The sequence below is a fragment of the Gorilla gorilla genome, chromosome 1, assembly GCF_029281585.2.
Source record: "Gorilla gorilla gorilla isolate KB3781 chromosome 1, NHGRI_mGorGor1-v2.1_pri, whole genome shotgun sequence".
NCBI classification, from domain to species: domain Eukaryota; kingdom Metazoa; phylum Chordata; class Mammalia; order Primates; family Hominidae; genus Gorilla; species Gorilla gorilla.
In genome coordinates this window covers 69,158,515-69,182,393 of record NC_073224.2, presented here as the reverse complement: position 1 = coordinate 69,182,393, position 23,879 = coordinate 69,158,515, and the positions used below count along the sequence as shown (strand labels likewise).

General features: G+C 36.5%; 1 long non-coding RNA gene across 1 annotated transcript in view; it reads right to left on the bottom strand.

Moving 5' to 3' along the window:
* LOC129531640 (uncharacterized) overlaps positions 1–23,879 on the bottom strand; it is a 128,224-nt gene that overhangs the window by 19,572 nt on the left and 84,773 nt on the right. The window contains exon 2 of the long non-coding RNA XR_008676940.2: positions 9,009–9,104. This is a non-coding gene — a long non-coding RNA (uncharacterized lncRNA). The remainder of the gene's footprint in view (positions 1–9,008; positions 9,105–23,879) is intronic.

Here is a 23,879-nt window from a genome sequence, read left to right as displayed (position 1 = left end):
CCAAACCATCCCCAATCCCTCCCATCCCCCATCCATGGAAAAACTGTGTTCCACGAAAACCAGTCCCTGGTGCCAAAAAGTTTAGGGACTGCTCATCTAATCCATTGAGGGCTCCAAAAGAACAAAAAAGGCAGAAAAGGGGCAAATTTGTCTCTCTCCAGAAAGGGTTCTGGAGTTGGGACATCCTTTTTCTCCTGCCCTCTGACATTGGAGCTCGTACTTCTCTGGCTTTGGGTTGGGCTTATACCATTTGCACCCCTGATTCTAAGGCCTATGGGCTTGGAATGGAACCACACCACCAGCTTTCCTGGGCCGCTGGCTTACATACAATAGATTATGGGACTTCTCAGCCTCCATAACTGCATGAGCCAATGGCTCATAATAAATGTCTTTCTACATATCTATACCTATCCTGTGGGTTCTGTTTCCCTAGAGAACCTTGAGTAATAGAAATATAGTCCCTATTTTCAGCATTGTAGGGTCATGAATCTTTTCAAGCTAATTCAACATTTCAGTTGATTCAATTCCTCACTTAATATTTCAGAGACAATCACAGGATGAAAAAGGTGTTCTGGGAATGAACTTCTCCCTTGCTTCCCTATAACATCAAACATCCAGCTGCAGTCTCTGCATCTCTTAAAAATAACTTTACTATTTTGTGATAACACATTTTTATCTTTCCCATTTCTAGGCTCTTCTTACTACTGTCTGTCTAACCCAAGTCTCTTGCGTAAAAAGTAAGAAATTCAGGGCACTAGATTTTAAATTTCTGTATGTACAATATTTTATAGGTAATTTCATAAATTTATTTGATATTTTAAAGCCCATATTATTAAGCAGAGTATTATATATTTATTTAATAATCTTACCTAGGAAAGAGAAAACATCTTGTGGATTAGAAGTCATTATATTTTGAGGTAATGTCTGACACATAATAGGGCTTAATAAATATTTCTGAATGAATGAATGACTAAGCTCATAATGGGAACTATGTTCATAATCCTTATCAAGAAAGCCATTAATCTGTTTATAAATATTCATATATTTTGTGTATTGTAGGAATTTGGACTATGAAAATTAAAAAGAAGAAACAATGCCAAAAACACATAGCTAAAGCCAAAATTGCAATTAGATTTTTTGGAATGGAGTCAACACTTTAAATATACCCTTAGAATAGGATAGCAATGTGTGGGCCAAAAAAAAAAAAATCAATGTTATAAAAAAATCTTATTTATAGACACTTCAACAGAGCCCTTTGACACTCATTTCTATGATCTAATTTTTCAAGGACAAAGTATTATTTTTAGCTCAGCTAAAATCTCCTTATATCTTCTAGGAGCCCACTTGTTGATTTTCTCTCCCACTCAGGTTTGGCCAGGTATCCTTCCTCTCCTCCCCCAAACTACCTTGCATCTGTCTCTGCTATTAAAATTCCTATAGCATTTTCAGTAAACAAGTATAAGTTCTTGTGTCTTTTCTCTACACAAGTCTATGAGGACAGGGACTGTTACATTTACCTTTATATTCTCAGCACTATGCCTCTTGCTTGACATTTTGTAAATTCAATATAAATTTTGTTAAACAGAGCCAACATTTAAAATTGAAAGTCAGACTGAAATCCTCCAGTGTGAATAGACTTAAGTAAAAGACTTTCCCCTTTATTTGCACAGGGCTCACCTATGGTCCTAGTGTCCTAAAAATAATTGTAAATATTTATCTATCACTTATATTTACAATTATTACTTCCCTGCAGCCCCTACCAACTACATTCTACTTTCTGTCTCTATGATTTTGACTACTCTAAGTACTTAATATAAGTTAATCATACAGTATTTGTCTTTTTGCAATGGGCTTACTTCACTTAGTACATGTCTTCAAGGTTCATACACATTATAGCATTTGTAATAATTGACCTCCTTTGAAAGACTGAATAATATTTTATGTATATACCACATCTCTTTTATCTATTTATCAATTAGCACTAAGGTTGCTTACATTTTATAGCTCTCATGAATAATGCTGCTATAAACATGGGTGTACAAATATCTCCTCAAGATCCTGCTGTTGACTATTTTGGATATATATCCAGAAAGTGGAAAAACTGAATAACATGATAATTCTCCTTTTAATTTTTTTTAGAAACTACCATATTGTTTTCCACAGTAGCTGTACCATTCTACATTCCCCCAAACAGTGTGCAAGGCTTCCAACTTTTAAACATTCTCTCCAGCATTTATTTTCTGGGGGTGTTTCTTGATAGTAGCATCCTAATGGGAGAGACGTGTTGAGACTCAGAAAATAATACTGCAAAATGAAGACTTCAGAAGCAAAAGTTTTTTTCTGGCCTTCTCTCACTCTCCTGTCTCTCAGTCCTATTTTCACCTAAGGCTAGTCATAGGAACTAGGACCTCTCTTCCCCAAGATGGGTCACAGAAACCAGACAGTCTTTTACCCCATGGCAATCATAAAACCAACAACTTGCCTTCTGCCTTTCTGTGTAAAAACTGGCTATAAAAAATAATCTGACCTACCTTATTTGACTGTAGGTCATAAGACTTCCATTCCAAAGAGGGCCCTGCCCCACATCCAGAAGGAAGGAATGCATGCTCAGAGAGGCCAATTTTCCCTGAGTCTTTGGGGTTCTCATGCTAAAGGCCCCAGTGTACACATTAATAAGTTCTGTGTGCTTTTTCTCCCATTAATCTGTGCTTTTTAAATTGATTTATTAGTGAAACTTCAGAGGTGCAAGGAAAAATTTTGGTTGGCACCTAAAGGTGGTATCTCATTATAGTTTTTATTTGATTTTTCTGATGATTAGTGATGTTGAACATCTTTTAATGTGCTTATTGAATATTTGTATATCATCTTTGGAGAAATGCCTCTTCAAATCTTTTGTCCATTTTTGAATTGGGCTCTTTGTTTTGCTGTTAATGAACTTTGGGAGTTCTTTGTATATTCTGGATATTTATTCTTTTTCAGATATAGGCATACCTGGGAGATATTGTGGGTATCATTTCAGGTTACTGAAATAAAGCAAATATTGCAATAAAGTGAATCACATGAAATTTTTAGTTTTCCAGTGTACATAAAAGTTATGTTTACACTATACCATAAATGTGCAATAGCATTATGTCAAAAAAGTGTAGATACCTTAAATATGCCAAAAAATACTTTATTGCTAGAAAGTGCTAACTATCATCTAAGCCTTCAGCAAGGCATACTTTTTTTGCCAGTGGAGGGTCTTGTTTCCAAGTTGTTGTCTGCTGAGTAATCACAGTGGTAGTTGCTGAAGGTTGGGGTGGCTGTAAACATTTTGTAAAATAAGACAATAAAGTTTCCTGCATCCATTGGCTCTTTCTTTCACAAAAAACTTTCTCTGTAGCATGCCATGCTGTTTGGTAGCATATTACCCAAAGCTTCAAAATTGAAGTCAATCCTCTTCAACACTGCTGCTGCTTTATCAACAAAATTTATGTAATATTCTAAATCCTTTGTTGCCATCTCAGAAATGTTCACAGCATGTTCACCAAAATTAAATTACATTCCAAAAAAACTGTTTTATTTGCTCATCCATAGGAAACAACTCATCTGTTAGAGTTTTATCATGAGTTTGCAACAGTTAAGTCACATCTTCAGGATCCACTTCTAATTCTTCTTCTCTTACCATTTCCACGACATCTGCAGTGACTTGAACCCTTCAAAGTCATCCATGGGGGTTAGACTCAGCTTCTTCCAAACTCCTCTTAAGATTGATATTTTGACCCCTTCTCATGAATCACAAATGTTCTCAATGTTATCTAGAATGGTGAACCTTTTCCAGAAGGTTTCCAATTTACTTTGCCAAGATCTATCCAAGTAATCAATATGTATGTCAGCTATAGTCTTCTGAAATATATTTCTTAAATAATAAGACTTTAAAGTCAAAATTACTCCTTGATCCATGGGCTGCAGAAGGGATGTTGTGTTAGCAGACATACAAACAACATTAATCTGCTTTTACATCTCCATCAGAACCCTTGGGTGACTAAGTGCGTTGTCAATAAGTCGTAATATTTTGAAAGAAATCTTTTTTTCTTGAAAGGGAGGTCTCAATAGAGGGCTTAACCTATTCTGTAAGTCATAGTAAATAGCAAGTAGATTTGCTGTCATAAAGGGTTTATTATTCCATTTATAGAGCATAAGCAGAATAGAATTACTATAATTCTTAAGGGCCATAGGCATTTTAGAATGGCAAATGAGCATTGGCTTCAACTAAAAGTCACCAGTTACATTAGCCCCTAACATCAGATATAGCTTTTCCTTTGAATCTTTGAAGCCAGGGATTGACTTCTCCTCTATGGCTATGAAAGCCCTAGTTGGTATCAATGTAAGGCTGAATTGTCTACATTAAACATATGTTGTTTAGAGTAGCCACCTTCATCAATTTTCTTAACTAAATCATGGGATAACTTGCTGCAGCTTCTACATCAGCACTTGTTACTTCACTTTACATCTTTATTATGACAATTACTTCTTTTTTGAAATCTCAGGAACCAACATCTGCTAGCTTCCAACTTTTCTTCTCCAGCTTTCTCACCTCTCTCAGCCTTCAGAGATTTGAAAGAAATTAGAAGCCTTGTTCTAGATTAGATTTTGACTTAAGGGAACGTTGTTGCTGGTTTGATCTTCTACCTGGATCACTCAAGCTTTCTCCTTATCAGCAATAAGGTTTTTTCACTTTGTTATCATTCATGTGTTCACTGGAGTAGCACTTTTAGTTTTCTTTAATAACTTTTCCTTTGTACTCACAACTTGGCTGTTTGGCCCCCAAGTCTCTTCGTTTTTGATCTATCTCAGCTTTTGACATGTCTTCCTCATTATAATCATTTCTAGCTTATGTTTTAAGTGAGATAAATGTGGCTTTTCCTTCCACTTGAAAACTTATAGTCCATTGCAGGGTTATTAATTAGCCTAATTCCAGTGTTGTTTTATCTCAGGGAAGAGGAGAGATGAGAGGGAGAGAGATGGGAAAACAGCTGTTCACTGGAGCAGTTAGAACACACAATATTTAGTGAATAAGTTTGTCATTTTGTGTGGGCACAGTTCATGATGCTCCAAAATAATTACAATAGTAACATCAAAGATCTCTGATCACAGATAACCATAACAGATATAACAATACTAAAGAGTTTGAAATATTATGATAATTTTCAAAATATGACAGAGAGACATAAACTGAGCACATACTGTTGGAAAAATCCCACCAATAGACTTGCTTGATGCAGGGGTGACACAAAATTTCTGTAAAAAAATACAATATTGTGAAACTCAACAAAGTGAAACACAATAAAACACGGTATATCTGTATGTGATTTGCAAATATTTCCTCCCATTCTGTGGGTTAGGCTGCCTTTTACTCAGTTTATATTGTCTTTTAGTATATACAGCTTTTTCATTTTCATGAAATCCAGTTTGTCTCTTTTTACTTCTGTCTGTGCTTTTGGTATTACGTCTAAGACATTCCCAAATCCAATGTCATGAAGCTATTGACCCAGTTAAAATGTATTAGTTTCTTAAATTTTGTAGGAAACAAAAATCAGAGTTACAAACAGTTGTTACAATAATACTAGTTTTTATAATTTTCTATGTATTTACCTTTATTGAGATCTTTATTTCTTCATACAGCTTTGAATTACTGTCTAGCGTCCTTTTGCCCTTATAAACTTCCTTAAGCATTTCTTGCAGGGCAGATTTAATGATAACAAACTGTTTCAGGTTTTATTTTCTAGGTATAGCTTAATTTGCCCCTTACATTTGAAAATACATTTTGCTGGATATCAGATTCTGTTGACAGTTTTTTCTTTTAGTACTTTGAATATATCAGTTCTATGCCTATTGTCCTCCATAGCTTCTGATAATAAATCTGCTGCTAATCTTATTATTGCAAATTCTTTGCATGTAACAAATAACTTCTCTCTTCTTACTTTCAAGATTCTTTCTTTGTATTTTGAAAGTTTGGTCATGCTCTGTCTCTATATGAGTTTCCTTGAGTTCTTTTTACTAGAGTTAGTTCAACTTCTTGAATGTTTATATCATATCTCCTAAAATTTGGGAAGTTTTCAGCCATTATATCTTCAAATATTTTCTCTGCCTATTTCTCTCTCTCTTTTCTGGAGAACTCTCTCATGTGTATGGTGGTCTGCTTGGTGATTTAGGTTCCTTAGGCTCTGTTTACTTTTCTTCAAAGTTTTTCTGTCTATTCTTCAGACCAGTAATTCCTTGTTCTGTCTTCAGGTTTGTTGATCCACTTTTTTGCCTGCACAAATCTGCCTTTGAATTTTGCTAGTGAATTTTTCATTTTAGTTATTGTACTTTCCAGTTTCATAATTTCTTTTTGGTTTCTGTTTATGGTTTTCTACCTCTATATTGAGATTTCCATTTTATTCATGCGTCATATTCTTGACTTTCTCCTCATCTTTCTTTGTTTAGTTTTTTGTGCATCTTTAAGACAGTAGTTTTGAAGTGATTGTCCAGTAAATTGGCCCTCAGGCCTTTTTTCAGAGAGTTTCTGTTGATTTATTCTTTTCCTTTGAGTGGGTCATACATTTCTGTTTCTTTGTATGCCTTGTTGAAAAATAAACATTGGAATCTATTCATATGGCAATTCTGAAAATCAGAGTCTACCCCTTTGTCCAGGGTTTGCTCTTTTCTTGTTATTGTTGTTCATTGTTTTAAGTTTTTAAATTGTTTTGGTTGTCTATGTGCTAATGACTGAAGGTGTAAACTTGAGGTCTTCTCAGGTCTTTTCTGAGCTTGCACGTCTCCCTACGGATACATGGCCACTTTCAATTTTTCCTATGTATGTAGTTGCTTTTGAATGCCCTAGTGTTTAATGTCTGGCTTTCAAAAAGAAAACAAGAGAAAAATGAAGTGGGTGGGGAGGGGTGGGGTGTGAGGTCGCCCATTTAAATCTTCTGGAAATTATTTCCACCAGAGAGGCAGAAGCTTGCAAAAATGAGGAAAATGCAAGAAAAATGTTTGCCTGCTGTATTAGTCTGTTCTCATGCTGCTAAGAAAGACATACTTCAGACTGGTTAATTTATAATGGAAAGAGGTTTAAATGACTCACAGTTCAACATGGCTGGGGAGGCAACAGAAAACTTCCAGTCATGGGAGAAGGGGAAGCAAACACATTCTCTTTCACATGGGATTCAGGAGAAGAAAATGAGAGCCAAGTGAAGGAAGAATCCCCTTATAAAACCATCAGATTTTGTAAAAACTTACTCATTATCACAGGACTAGCATGGGGGAAACTGCCCCCATGATTCAATTACCACTGGGTTTATCCCACGCCATGTGGAGATTATGGGACCTACAATTCAAGATGAGATTTGGGTGGGGACCCAGCCAAACCATATAATTCCACCCCTGGCCCTCTCAAAACTCATGTTCTAACATTTCAAAACACAATCATGCCATTCCAACAGTCCCCCAAAGTCTTAACTCATTCCAGCATTAAACCAAAAGTCCAAATCCAAAGTCTCATCTGAGACAAGGCAAGTCCTTTCTGCCTATGAGACTGTAAAATCAAAAGCAAGCTAGTTACTTCCTAGATACAATGGGATTGCAGGCATTGGGTAAATACACACTTTTCAAATGGTAGAAATTGGCCAGAACAAGGGGGCTGTAGGCCCCATGCAAGTCCAGAATCCAATAGGGTAGTGATTAAACCTTAAAGCTCCAAAATCATCTCCTTTGACTCCATGGACTCTGGATGGGGTCCCACCTCTTGGGCTGTATCTTTGTGAATATGGCCTTGAGCAGCACTGCCCCTGTGGCTTTGCAGGGTACAGCCCTCCATTCTGGCTGCTTTCACAGGCTGGTGTTGAGTGTTTGCAGTTTTTGGAAACTTACGAGATCAAAAGAAAGCTACAAACCTGAGAGGCCTCACCCTGGAAGACATTAATACAATGTAATGGACTGGACTAATTATTAATGACGGTGTATATTCTTTTCATAGAAAGGATCCATGTTCAAAAACTAGAGGTTGGCCTGTGGTGTTATTTGATACACACACACACACAAATATATATTTATATGTATATACAACGTAATATATGTGTATATATAATATATAACATATAAAACACATATGCCAGGAACTGGCTTATAACTCCCAGAACCCTTGTCGTAGTCTTTTGTTACAACGTTGGGTGCTTTAGGCCTTAGAAAACAGAATGCTCCCATGGATGAAATTGGAAATCATCATTCTCAGTAAACTATCGCAAGAACAAAAAACCAAACACTGCATATTCTCACTCATAGGTGGGAATTGAACAATGAGATCACATGGACACAGGAAGGGGAATATCACACTCTGGGGACTGTGGTGGGGTGGGGGGAGGGGGGAGGGATAGCATTGGGAGATATACCTAATGCTAGATGACGAGTTAGTGTGTGCAGCGCACCAGCATGGCACATGTATACATATGTAACTAACCTGCACAATGTGCACATGTACCCTAAAACTTAAAGTATAATAAATAAATAAATAAAAATAAAAAATAAATAAAAAATTAAAAATTAAAAAAAAAAAAGAAAAAAAAAAAGAAAACAGAATGCTCAGATCTTCTCCTGCCCTCCTTTTACCCGCTCCAATGCAGGACTTTAATCTTCCTCCACCTTTCTGGTTGTGAGTCATGAGACCTTTCCCAGAAAGGGTCCTACCCTATAACCCAGGGGAAGGAATGCTGACCTCATAAAGCTTCCATAAAAACCCAAGAGGTCAGGCTTCAGGGAGCTTCATGCCCCTTCCCCCATACCTCACCCTATGCATCTTTTCATATGTATCCCTTGTAATATCCCTTATAATAAACCAGGAAATGTGAAAAAAAGAAATCAACTATTAGCAACAACAGCAACGCAAGCAACACCATTCAATGGTTTAAAGGCTAGCTGGGCTAGGGTTATATATGCAATACTTATATTTGGGCGTGATCTTGATCAGCTGTGAACAAAGTTATACTGACTGGTATGCTTTCATTTTGGTGGTGGTGGTTGTTCATGATGTCGCTGTTTATCTTGTTTCTGAATTCTTCCAGGTCAGTCTTGTAAACTTTCCATATCTAAGAGAGAAGATAATTTAAAAATTTTCTTTAGAGTATTTTTGTGTATATTGTGTGGGGGTAAGTGATGAAAGTACTCAAAATAGCGTCTTCCACCAAATATTTTAATATGCTGTTAAAAAGTAGTGTTATTTTTCTCATAATATTCTGACATAGAGAAACTTACAAAATAAAAAATAATGATGCTGCCAGTAACTTTATGTACAAAGAAGTTTGTCATTTGGAGATCAGAATAAATTAAATACAGTAGTGATATGATTTTAAACAAATACATATCAAATATAATGTATTTAAAAGATTTGTCATATATGTTTTAAGATTCTATTATCAGACTTAAATTTCATTTTAAGCATTCTATTTAAAATGTTAACTATAATTTAGAAATAATACTTAGGTAACTTTATTGATTTGTTGTGACTTTGTTTTTAGTGGATCAACAGGGGATAAATACATATGCTAAAGTAGGTTTCCACCATTTCTCCAAATTTTGCCTTGAGTCAAAACCTTTTAGAACTTCAAAAAAGTTAAATCAAAATTCCATTTTCACTACTTTTTATTGTTGATCCCTCAGTGCTTTCAGATAATAAGTGAAGCCAGCACTAGAAATGTTGAAATACTGTCAACCAGTTTTTCCCATTGAATTTCCAATCTAAACAGAAATCTCATAAGGAAACTACTTTCACAGAATCTGAAAAAAGTGCAGAGAGCTTAAACAGAATCCAAAACTTTGGATTATTATTTAAAACAACTCGCAATTCACTTGAGGTTATCTATATTGTCATTCAGCCCTCTTTTAGAAAGCAAAAAGGACTGGATATAAAACATTTTCCTAACTGCATGTAGTTACTCAAGTACTAACTTATAAAATCATATATTTTGGTAGAACTAGAAAAGGTATTAATAAAACTTAAATTGGAATTTAGTGTAAAATGTCAAGATTCTCATAGTTCATTTTCTTTACTAGTATTACTTAGTTTTATATTAAGTTTAATTTTTTTTATTCTTAAAAAATTTTGCTGCATTTCAGTTTGTTAATGTAATTGCTTTGGCTTTTTGTTTGTCTTATCAACATTGCATGATATTAAAAGAGCTTTTGAATTACCCTAGCAAATCTTGTATATAAAAATTGTCCTTGAAAAATGCCCTATTAAATGCTCCAAAAAGTCCTGCAGTAGAGCAGTCTCTTAAATTTATTTAACAAGAGTTTCACATACTTTTTGGCATAAATCTTCATTCTTTCATAAGACCTTTTTTCCTAAAATATTAATATTGTTCTTTATAAAAAAAAAAGGAATAGTTTAAGATGGAATGTTTCCTTTCTTCTCTCCTAAAATCCTGTTGAAATAACGAAAAGTGCACAAGTGTTTAAATGCACAACAGAGACAAAAAGGAACTGGGATGTTACTGGTTTACCAAAGCAGTAGCTGGATTTGTGGAAAATGGAAAGAAGATGGGAGGGTGTTGGTATATCATCAGAAGTGAGGAGGCAAAAGTACAGAAAATGTTCCTAAGTTTCCTAAGAAAGACAAAATGGAAGTGGCTTTGTTTTCTTTTCAGGATCCTGAAGAGTAAAAACACTCATCAGTCTCACAAAGGAATTGCAGAAGTACTTGGCTGACTAGAAAAGGCTGATTAATCAAGTTAAGGGTCTATGGAAGAGTCTTGTTGGCTAGCAGTGTTTGCTGTCTGTATAAGCTGAGTGACTCACAGCCAAGTCTTTATTCCCAGGCAAAAGCCAGAACAATGTATATATTTTATTACCTTTGGGAGACAGTGGGCTTTTCAGTTATCAAGGTTCCTGAGCAAACCCAGTACATTCTAGAATTGGGGAAGACTGTGCTTGCCTGCCTGCTGTGTAGCCATACACCATAAAGCAAAGCTATTAGTTGAAGTGCTTGTCTGTGTAAGCAGAGATTCTATTAATAATAAATTCTTTATAGGTGAAGGGGTAAGACAGATATAGGAAGACAAAAACTTATCTATGTGGCAACAGAGAAAATGGAAGCTAACAGCTAATATGAGTTATTTTAGTCTTTATTTTGAAGTAAGAATTGACATCCAAGGTACAACAGATATTTCAGAAAACTAGAAAAAAAGGAGGAATTCAAATAAATAAAGAACATAACTAAGCTGAGAGAAAACAGTAATCCAAAGTAAAAGAACAATTTCCAAAAAATTTAATTAATATTCCTTTAGATATTCATATATAATACATGAAAACCTAGAAGTCTATCACAATAAAAGTAACATAGAAAGGAAGTCTTTAAAATTAAAATATGACTCTTGAAAATAAAAAGCAATTGAAAGAATAAAGATAAAAACTTTTAAATTTTAGAACATATAGCCTAAAAGCAGTAAGTCATAAGATGTGAAAGAGGAATAGAATAGAAAAAAAGACGATAACAAACCTAATAAATTTAAGAGGTCCAATAGTCAATAAATTTGAATTACAGAGACAATAGAGAACATGAAGTACAATAATAAAACAATAATATTAATAAATAAATAGAATAACATTTTCAATAGTTAAAGATAAATCTTCAAATGACAGATACTTTTGAGTGCCAAATACAATAAACAAAAATTGGCCCACATGGACCTCATAAACCTTCAGAATATAAGGACAATTTCTAAAAAGAATGACTTCAAATATAAGGACAATTTCTAAAAGGAATGACTATGTAATTTATAATCCAATCCTGGATAATTTTATAGCTAAAGTGATGCTTCTAAAATACTTGTAGAACAGTAAGAGTGACACAAGACTATCCCAGACACAATGTGACTTTTGGAAACTGTCCCTATAAAGGAACAAAATTAAGATTGATATCTGAATTCTCATTGGCAATATCAGACATTAGAAAACAGTAGAAATATGTTTCCATATACTTAGGGAAAATGATTATAAACCCACAATTTTATAAGCAGTCAGCATAACGATCAAATAAGGATAAAATCAATTTTTATATCTACATAATCTCAGAAAGCTTACCTTTCATAAACTTCTTTTACTAGAAAAAAATTTTGAAAAATAATTAAAAACAAAGAACCCAAAAAAGGAAAGTATGAGATGTAAAAGAAGCAGTAAATAAAGCGAAAAGAATCCTAGATTAATAGTTAACTATGCAACCAATCCCCGGAGCAAATATTTCATGCTTAGGCAGAAAGGTATAAGCCTCTAACGCTGATGCCCTTTCGAAGAATATGGATTCCATATGATAAATAGCTTAAATGTTTAATGTCTGTGTTACGAATATAATAAAAGTAGCCGCTTAGGGAAAAGGTAAGGTAATCAGAAACCCCAGGAAAAATTTTAAAAGCTTCTAAAAAAAATTGTGCTCAAAATATGTACTACTTAGAAATGTGGCATAACTTTGATTTTTCCAGTTACCCTTAGAATTAGCATAGAGAGAAAGATAAACCTCAATAAAATCATAGCTGGAGGTTTCAACACTCTACTTTTAGCATTGGACAAATTATCTAGGCAGAAAATCAACAAAGAAACATCATACTTAATCTGTACTATAGACCAACTGGACCTAAGAGATATTTATAGAACATTTCACGCAATGGCTGCAGAGTACACATTCTTCTCCTCAGAACATGGATTATTCTCAAGGATAGACCATATGTTAGGCCACAAAATAAATCTTAAATATTTTTAAATGAAATTATATCAAGTATCTTCTCTGACAACAATGTAATAAAACTAGAAATCAATAACATGAGGAATTTTGGAAACTATACAAATACATGGTAATTAAACAATATGTTCCCAAATGACCAGTGGATCAATGAAGAAATTAAGAAGAAGGCCGGGTGCGGTGGCTCACGCCTATAATCCCAGCACTTTGGGAGGCCAAGCAGGCGGATCATGACATCAGGAGTTGATGCCAGCCTGACCAACATGGTGAAACCCCTTCTCTAGTAAAAATAGAAAAATTAGCCAGGTATCATGGCATGCGCCTGTTATTCCAGCTACTCAGGAGGCTGAGGTAGGAGAATCTCTTGAACCCAGGAGGTGGAGGTTGCAGTGAGCCGAGATGGCTCCATTGCACTCCAGCCTGGGCGACAGAGCGAGACTCCATCTAAAAACAAAACAAAACAAAACAAAACAAAAGAAGAAAAGAAATTAAGAAGAAAATTTAAAAGTTTCTTAAAACAAATGAAAATGGAAACACAACATAACAAAATCTATGATATACAACCAAAGCATTACTAAGAGGAAAGTATATAGTCATAAGCATCTACATCAAAGAAAAAAAAATTCACATAAACAACCTAACAATGCAATGCATCTTTAAAAACTAGGCAAACAAGAGCAAACCAAACCCAAAATTAGTTGAAGAAAGGAAATATATATCAGATCAGAAATAAATGAAATTGAAACAAAAACACAAAAGATCAATGAGATGAAAAAAGATTTTATTTTTTTGAGATAGAGTCTTGCTCTGTCACCCAGGCTGGAGTGCAGTGGTGCAGTTTTGGCTCACTGCAATGTCTGCTTCCCAGGTTCGAGCAATTTTCCCTGCCTCAGCCTGCCAAGTCTGCTAATTTTTGTATTTTTAGAAGAGACGGGTTTTTGCCATATTGGGCAGGCTGGTCTTGAACTCCTAGCCTCAGGTGACCCACCCCCCTTTGCCTCCCAAAGTCCTAGGATTACAGGCATGAGCCACTGTGCCAGGCCAAAAAACTGTTTTTTTGAAAAGTAAATAAAATCAACAAATTTTGAACAAAACTAACTAAAAAATGAGAAAAGACCCAAATAATAAAATTAGAGATGGAAAAGGAGACATTATAACCAATACTGCAGAAATTCAAAGGATTGTTAGAGGCTACTGTGAGCAACTATATGCTAATAAATTGAAAAACCTAGAAAAATGCATAAATTCCTAGATACATACAACCTACCAAGATTGAACCGTGAGGAAATCTGAAACCTGAATTTTGGATTCAGACCAATAAGAAGTAAAGAGATTGAAGCCAAAAAAAAAAAAAAAAAAAATCTCTTATCAAAGAAAAGCCCAGGATCTGATGGCTTCACTCCTGAACTTTACCATGCATGTAAAAGAGAACTAGTAGCAATCTTAATCCTACTCAAATGATTCCAAAAAATAGAAGAGAAGGAAATACTTCCAAACTCATTCTACAAGGCTAGTATTACCCTGATACCAAAACAAGATAAAGTTATATCAAAAAAAGAAAACTTTAGGCCAATTTCCCAGATGAACATTGATGCAAAAATCTTCAAGAAAATATTAGCAAACTGAATTCAACAATGCATTACAAAATCATTCATCATAACCAAGTGGGATTTATCCAACAGATGCAACAATAGTTCAACATATGCTAACTGATCAATGTGATATATCATATCAACAGAATAAAGAATAAAAACAAGTGATCATTTTAATTGATGCTGAAAAAGCATTTGATAAAATTCAACATCCCTTCATGATAAAGAACCTCAAAAATCTGACTATAGAAGAAAAATATCTCAGCAAAATAAAAGCCATATGTGACAGACCAACAACTAGTATCATACTAAATGGGAAAAACTGAACACCTTTCTTCTAAGATTTGGAAAATGACAAGGATGACCATTTTCACCATTGTTAATCAACACAGTACTGGAAGTCCTAGCTAGGACAATCAGACAAGGGAAAGAAATAGCATCCAAATTGGAAAAGAAGAAGTGAAAGTATCCTTGTTTGCAGATGATATAATCTTATATTTGGAAAAACTGGAAAACTCCACCAAAAAACTATTAGAACTATTCACCAAATTCAATGAAGTTGCAGGATACAAAATCAACATACAAAGGTCATTAACATTTCTTTATGCCAACAGCAAACAATCTGAAAAAGAAATCAAGAAAGTAATCCCATTGAAAATAGCTACAAATAAAGTGCCTAGGAATAAACCTCACCAGAGAAGTGGAAGAGCTTTACTATGAAAACCATAAAACACTGATTAAATAAGCTGAAGAGAAGACACAAAAAATGGAAAAGGATTCCATGTTCATGAATTCAAAAAAATCAATATTGTTACAATATTCATTCTACCCAAAGCAACCCACAGATTGCAATCCCTGTCAAAATATTAATGACATTCTTCACAGAAATAGAAAAAACAATTCTAAAATTTATGTGGAACCACAAAAGACTGAGAATAGTCAAAGCTATCCCAAGTAAAAGGAAAACTGGAGAAATCACATTACCTGATTTCAAATTATACAAGAGAGTTATAGTAACCAAAACAGCATGGCACTGGCATAAAAACAGAAACAGAGATCAATGTAATAGAAAAGAGAACCCGGAAATATATCCATACATCTACAGTGAGCTCATTTTCTATAAAGCTGCTAAGTGGATACATTGGGGAAAAGACAGTCTCTTCAATAAATGGTGCTGGGAAAACTGAATATGTATATACAGAAGAATGAAACTAGACCACTGTCTGTTGCCACATAAACAAAAATCAAATCAAAATGGATTAAAGACATAAATGTAAGATCTCAAACTATGAAACTACTAGTAGGAAATTTTGGAGAAACTCTTCAGGGCATTGGACTGGGCAAAGATTTGTTGAGTCATACCCAATGAGCACAGTCAACCAAAACAAAATTGGAAATTGGATAAATGGAATCACATCAAGTTAAAAAGCTTCTACACACCAAAGGAAACAATCAACAAAGTGAAGAGACAATCCACAGAATGGGAGAAAATATTTATTTCTATCCATCTGACAAGGGATTAACATCAAGAATATAGGAGGCACTCATTAGGAAAAGAATCTAACAATCCAATAGGAAAAAAAAAAATCTAACAATCCAATTAAAACTGGGCAAAAGATCTTAGACTTTTTCAAAAGAAGACATACAAATGGTAAACAAGTATGTGAAAAGGTCAACATCACTGATCATCAGAGAAATGCAAATCAAAACTACAGTGAGATATCATCTCACCCCAGTTAAAATGGCTTTTACTAAAAAGACAGGCAATAACAAATGCTGGTTAGGATATGTAGAAAAGGGAGTCTTCCTACACTGCTGGAAGGAATGTAAATTAGTACAACCACTGTGGAGAACAGTTTGGAGGTTCCTCAAAGACAAAAATAGAACTATCATATGATCCACTAATCCCACTGCTAGGTATATACTCAAAAGAATGGAAATCAGTATATCAAAGAGCTATCTGCACTCCCCTGTTTATTTCTATACTAGTCACAGTAGACAACGTTTGGAAGTAACTCGAGTGCCCATTAATAAATGAATGGTTAAAGAAAATGTGGTATATATACACAACTATTGCATGTAGAGTACTATTCAGCCATAAAAAAAGAATGAGAGCCTGTCATTAGCAAAAACAAGGATAAAACTGGAGGTCATTGCATTAAGTGAAATAAGCCAGGCATAGAAAGCCAGGCACAGGTCATTACATTAAGTGGAATAAGCCAGGCACTTACTAGTGGGAGCTAAAAGCTAAAACAACTGACCTTACAGAGATAAAGTACAGAATGGTGGTTACCAGAAGCTGGCAAAGGTAGTGGGGGATGGGAGGGCATGGAGACAGTTAATGGGTACAAAAACATAATCACAGAGAATGAATAAGATATAGCATTTGATGGCATAAGAGGGTAACTACAGTCAACAATAATTTATTGTACATTTTAAGATAAGTAAAAATATGATTGGTTTATCTTTGTGTTACAAAGGAATGATAAATGCTTGAGGTGATAGATACCACACTTGCCATGATATAATTATTACACTTCGTGTACCTGTATCAATATATCCCATATACCTCATAAATATGGTATACCTACTGTGTACCCACAAAAACTGAAAATATAAAAATAAATATAAAGAAGTAGCACTAGGTTAGTGTCACAGGGTGATAGGGTGATATTTCCTTCTCTACAGATCCATCCTATCAAATTACTTGATGGAAAATTGAACATTAGGCTGGGCACAGTGGCTCATGACTAATCCCAGCACCTTGGGAGGCCGAGGGGGGCAGATCACATAAGTCCAGGAGTTCAAGACCAGCCTGGCCAACATGGCAAAATCCCACCTCTACTGAAAATAACACACACAAAAATTAGCAGGGCATGCTGGTGCACACTTGTACTCCAAGCTACTCGGGAGGCTGAGGCAGGAGAATCACTTGAACCAGGAGGCAGAGGTTGCAGTGAGCCAAGATCTTGCCACTGCACCCCATCCTGGGTAAGAGAGTGAGACTTTGTCTCAAAAAGAAAAGAAAAGAAAATTGAACTTTATAATCAATATGTTGAATGCCATTCATTGATTAATCTCCAAATCTTAAATCAAACTATGAACATAAAATTTAATTAAACATATGTTCATATAAATTATGAACATAAAACTCAATTAAATACATAAATCTAAGACCTTCAACTTAAAAACCTTCTGCACAGCAAGTAGAACAATCAACAAAGGTTTGATCAAAATTTCTATTCTAAAATTCTAAGTACATGTTCTAAACCTTGTCAATATAAAAGTAACGGTAGAGTTGGCAGAAGTTGAACATGAAAGGAAGAAAATAGAAAGAAGGAAATCTAAGTTGCTACTTTTTATTTTATATATTGTGGAATTAGCTGCCTAAAATTGACTGGTCAAGAATCAGAAGCAGAAGTGCATAATTAAAAATTTTAAGCTAATTGATCCAAGAAACAATTACAAATTGAATAAATGTAGAGAAGGGAAGAATGTAGTTTAAGGAAGACAAAAATGAACTAATATTTTCTTTTTTGAAGTAGAGATTCAATGTTTACTGTCTAAACTTGATTAATCAAGACATAGAGATATAAGCATATTAGAATTTTCAAGTGACTATAGATCTAAGATAAGCATTTAAAATAATTTGTTTAAGGCCGGGTCTGGTGGCTGACACCTGTCATCCCAGCACTTTGGGAGACGGAAGCAGGTGGATCATTTGAGGTCAGGATTTCGAGATCAGCCTGGCCAAAAAAGTGAAACCCTGTCTCTACTAAAAAAAAAAAAAAAAAAAAAAAAAAAAATTAGCTGAGTATGGGTAAGGTAGTGCATGCCTATAATCCCAGCTATTTGGGAGGCTGATGCAGGAGAATTTTGTGAATTCAGGAGGGTGATTGCAGTGAACTGAGACTGCACCACTGCACTTCAGTCTGGGCAACACAGCGGGACTCCACCTCAAAAAATATATATAAAATAAAATAATACAAATAATTAGCTTCAGGGAAGGAAAATTCAAGGTTAGATGATTTGTTTAAAAATTTTCATTTTGGGCTCTTTTGAATTCTTTGCTTTTTTTCTTTTAACCATGTTTTAAACTCATCTTTACAACCATAATTTTAAAATCCAGAAATATAATTATCCAAGCTATAAACAGATGCATATTTGCATTAATAGAATTTCACTACACATACTGTTTTGCAATCCGTATTTTAATTGAATAACATATTTTGGACAGCTTTTCCTGTCCACAAAAATAGGCCTAACATCCATTTTAATAGCAGAATAATTTGACTGTATTATACTTGATCTAACATTTTCCTTTCTGCTGAGAATAGTTTCCATGTATTTGACATTGTAAATCATGTGCAATGAATATCTTTCTGCATTTATTAATGCATATTTTGCAAATTTAAATTTCAAGTAAATTTATGGATAAAAAATTATCAGGGAAACTGGTAATGTGACATGAACATATGCATTACCAGATGGCCTTCCCGACTATTTAAATCAATAAAAAACACCCTCATCGGTTTGTGGCAATGCCTGGGCTCATACCCACACTGATGCTCAAATCTTAGCATACATCAGAAAAAAGTAGATAACTTATTAAAATATGAGTGATTGGGCACTACTTCTTTCCAAAGTTTCTAATTTTGTAGGTATTAAAAAATTCTGGGAATTTGCATTTTTGGCAAGTTCCCATGTAATGCTGATGTTGCAAGTCAAGACACCCCACTATTGAAACACTTGCTAGGGATCTGAAAATACCTTCTGAAACACTGCTATGGATTTCAAAATGCACTCTTAACAGAAAACATTCTATTTGGAATTAGCATTATACCATTTCATTTACAATGTACTAACTTTACAATAGTAATTCCATTATCCTGTCAATTATCTGTGATGTCATTTGTTTTATTTATATATGTATATAGTAAAACTCACAACATATTGTTTTTGCTTTTTATTGCCAATAATCTTAAGGAAATATAAGTAAAAAAGGTCTTTATATTTACCACTGTAGTAGCTAATGCATTTTATTCTGTCTGGTTGATCCATCCTGCTCTCTGGAATTAATTCCCCTTAGCCTATAGAATTTCCTTTAGTACTCCTCGTAATGAAAGGCTTCTAGCAAGGAATTATCTTGATTTGTTTTTTATGTATCTTTATTTTGTCTTAATATTTGGATTATATTTTCACAGAGTATAGAAGTCTCAGTTGACAATTTTGACACTATTTTTTTCTTTTCACTCATTACAACTGAAAAACCTAAAATTCCTACACCTAAAAGCTAGGGCTTATCTTTCTTTGTCCTCAGCCTAACTTGACCCACTCTATCATCATCTTCTCACCGTCACACACCTTTTGCTCTGACCATACTGATTTATCTTCTACAGCCAGTTCTTTCTGAACTCATGTATTTGTTTATTTTACTTAAATTATAATACCTTGCCACATCTAGGCAGTATCTATTATTAATAACCAAACCCTCTTTGTATTAGTCTGTTCTCATGCTGCTAATAAAGACACACCCGAGACTGGGTAATTTATAAAGGAAAGAGGTTTAATTGACTCACAGTTCAGCATGGCTGGAGAGGCCTCAGGAAACCTACAATCATGGCATAAGAGGAAGCAAACACATCCTTCTTCACATGGTGTCAGGAAGGAGAAGTGCAGAGAGAAGAGAGGACAATCCCTTTCTAAAACCATAAGATCTCATGAAACCTCCCTCACTATCATAAGAACAGCATGGAGGTAGCTACCCCCATGACTCAATTGCCTCCCATGGAGTCCCTCCCACAACATGTGGGGACTATGAGAATTATAATTCAAGATGAGATTTGGATGGGGACACACCCAAACCATATCACTCTTCTTTCATCAAAGCCCAGTCCAAATGCCCTTTAGGTATGAAGCATTTATTTTACAGTGAATTCTGAACTCTTCTAAAGTCCTAACATTTTCTCTGCTCCTACGTATAAACATCCATCATTACACAATACTTACTCATGTTACCATCCTGTCTCCTCTAAACTCTGTTAGATTGGGGTAAACTCTTTCTGTTAGAAAGATTTATGTTATTATCTCATTCATCTTTATTTCCTTAATCTCTAACATGCTTATTGCAAAAATAACACAAATTCCGCCACCCTGTCTAGGAAGTGAGGAGCGTCTCTGCCTGACCGCCCATCGTCTGGGATGTGAGGAGCACCTCTGCCCGGCCGCCCCGTCTGGGATGTGAGGAGCGCCTCTGCCCAGCCGCCCCGTGTGGGAAGTGAGGAGCGCCTCTGCCCAGCTGCCCCATCTGGGAGGAAGTGAGGAGCGCCTCTGCCCAGCTGCCCCGTGTGGGAAGTGAGGAGCGCCTCGGCCCAGCTGCCCCATCTGGGAGGAAGTGAGGAGCGCCTCTGCCCAGCTGCCCTGAATGGGAAGTGAGGAGTGCCTCTGCCTGGCCGCCACCCCGTCTAGGAAGTGAGGAGCATCTCTGCCTGACCGCCCATTGTCTGGCATGTGAGGAGCGCCTCTGCCCAGCCACCCCATCTGGGAAGTGGGGAGCGCCTCTGCCCAGCCGCCCCGTCTGGGAGGTGAGGAGCGTCTCTGCCCGGCCGCCCCGTCTGGGAGGTGAGGAGCGCCTCTGCCCGGCCGCCCATCGTCTGGGAGGTGAGGAGCGCCTCTGCCCAGCCGTCCCGTCTGGGATGTGAGGAGCGCCTCTGCCCAGCCGCCACCCCATCTGGGAAGTGGGGAGTGCCTCTGCCTGGCTGCCCCATCTGGGACGTGAGGAGCGCCTCTGCCCAGCCACCACCCCGTCTGGGAGGCGAGGAGCACCTCTGACTGGCAGCCCGTCTGGGAACTGAGGAGTACCTCTGCCCGGCCACCACCCCGTCTGGGAAGTGGGGAGCGCAGCTGCCTGGCCGCCCCATCTGGGATGTGAGGAGCGCCTCTGCCCGGCCACCCCATCTGGGAAGTGGGGAGCACCTCTGCCCGGCCGCTCCGTCTGGGAAGTGGGGAGCGCCTCTGCCCAGCTGCCCTGTCTGGGATGTGTGGAGCGCCTCTGCCCGGCCGCCCATCATCTGGGAAGTGGGGAGCGCCTCTGCCCAGCCACCCCATCTGGGAAGTGTGGAGCGCCTCTGCCCAGCCACCCCATCTGGGAAGTGGGGAGCGCCTCTGCCCGGCCGCCCCGTCTGGAAAGTGAGGAGCATCTCTGCCCGCCTGCCCATCATCTGGGAAGTGAGGAGTGCCTCTGCCCAGCCACCCATTGTCTGGGATGTGAGGAGGGCCTCTGTCCGGCCACCCCATCTAGGAGGTGTACCGAACAGCTCCGAAGAGACAGTGACCATCGAGAACGGGCCATGATGATGATGGCGGTTTTGTCAAAAAGAAAAGGGGGAAATGTGGGGAAAAGAAAGAGAGATCAGATTGTTACTGTGTCTGTGTAGAAAGAAGTAGACATAGGAGACTCCATTTTGTTCTGTACTAAGAAAAATTCTTCTGCCTTGGGATGCTGTTAATCTATAATCTTACCCCCAACCCCGTGCTCTCTGAAACATGTGCTGTGTCCACTCAGGGTTAAATGGATTATGGGTGGTGCAAGATGTGCTTTGTTAAACAGAGGCTTGAAGGCTGCATGCTCGTTAAGAGTCATCACCACTCCCTAATCTCAAGTACCCAGGGACACAAACACTGCGGAAGGCCGCAGGGACCTCTGCCTAGGAAAACCAGAGACCTTTGTTCACGTGTTTACCTGCTGACCTTCTCTCCACAATTATCCTATGACCCTGCCACATCCCCCTCTCCAAGAAACACCCAAGAATGATCAATAAATACTAAAATAAATAAATAAATAAATAAATAAATAAAACAAAAAAAACCCACGAATTATTTCTTATTCAAAATACCACAGAAAATGCAATTAGTATAATAGGTATACTGTTGACCAGAATAATTTTGCTTATGCTGCTTAATGAACTTTAAACTACTAACATAATTTCCTGTAACATTTTTCTTTTTGAATCTAAATGGAGACAATTGACATGACTAATTCACAGCATATGGCATGCCCATCTGCGGTGGACACTGTGCTACCCAGATCCTGTTTCAAAAATGAAGGACTTGTTCCCCCAGCTTTGGGAGCCCTCAGCTGTCAATCCTTCAGGGTCTGCCTTAACTTTAGAGAGCTACTGTGCCCAAGGCTACACCTTTAGTCCGTCCTTATCCAATAACAACTATCAGTATGATCAACAAGCCCAGCTCCTTCTCCTCAATGCAAATAGAACTCCATGTAAGGTCAACTGAGTCTTTATTGAGATTACACCACAGCTTGACTTCCTCCTTCTGTGGAATTTATTTATTCCCTTCCACAGGTGTTTATTCCAACACCCTCCAATGTAAATCTCATTTTCACTAATCTTCATCTCAGAGACTGGTTTCCTGGGGAATCCATCCTGCAGCACAAGATTAAGATTGATTCAATGCAAAGTTAAATATTAAATTGTCATTCTCTTGCCAGAAAATATGCTTTAAAATTCTTCTCTTCCTCCCCATGCTCCTGATCAATTAGTATGTAAATGTCCAAGCAAAATATTAGTCTAATAGTAACTAGAAAAGTCAATTTATCTAAGAGTTACAATGAATTCTAAAGTCATATTTGCCTATACCTAACTTTTTCTCATTAGCTCATAAAGTCAAGGGCATAGTAAAGGAACAAATGTGTAATTCAGTTTAATTTGTGAATATTGTGGGGATGAACCCCTGCAAGTAGTTAATGTAGGCACATAAGCATAGATCCAGATATTGCCCTTAGCAGGCATTTGCCAGGTCATCTGACACTGCACAGTCTCAAGGAAGACAAACTGTAGGTATTTATAGAACTGGTCATAAAGCCATTTTGTGAAAACTGCCCCCTTTTTCACCTGCTGACTGAAGCAATATATGATTATTTTGGTACAGAGAAGAGATCAATCACACGTTTTTAGTAGAATAAAAATAATAACAAATTCAAGAGAAATGAGGAAAAGCTTTTTTGTTCCATTTAATACCCATTCAAAATGCTTACATCCTGGGCTTTAAATTGAACTTGAGCCTTTTCAGATTTCTGTTCCTTTCATAGATGAAGAAAAGCCATTCTCAGCTTCAATAAAGAATACAAAAAAAAAAAAAAAAAGGTATGCCAGCTTAGTGTACACTAGCTTTCTGGTATATTGAGAAAAATAGGTTTCATATAAAACCCACATAAATTTTCTTTTGTACTGTGTAATATTTTCATTTTATTATAAATGGAAAAGAGAATGTCTATACCAAAATTCAGAGAATAAAGAAGAGACAGAAGAATACAAATATCCTAAGTACTCAAACCATAGTTAAGTCAGGGATGGATTGATGAGAACAAAAATTAGTGTTTTTATTATGCAGCTTGTAAGTGTAGGAATATACAGAGGCTCAGAATGAGTCACAGTAAAGCATTCCCACACAATGGAGCATAGCTTCCATATCATTATTGTGGAGCCCCAGGGAGAAACATAATATATCACTTCTTGAATTTC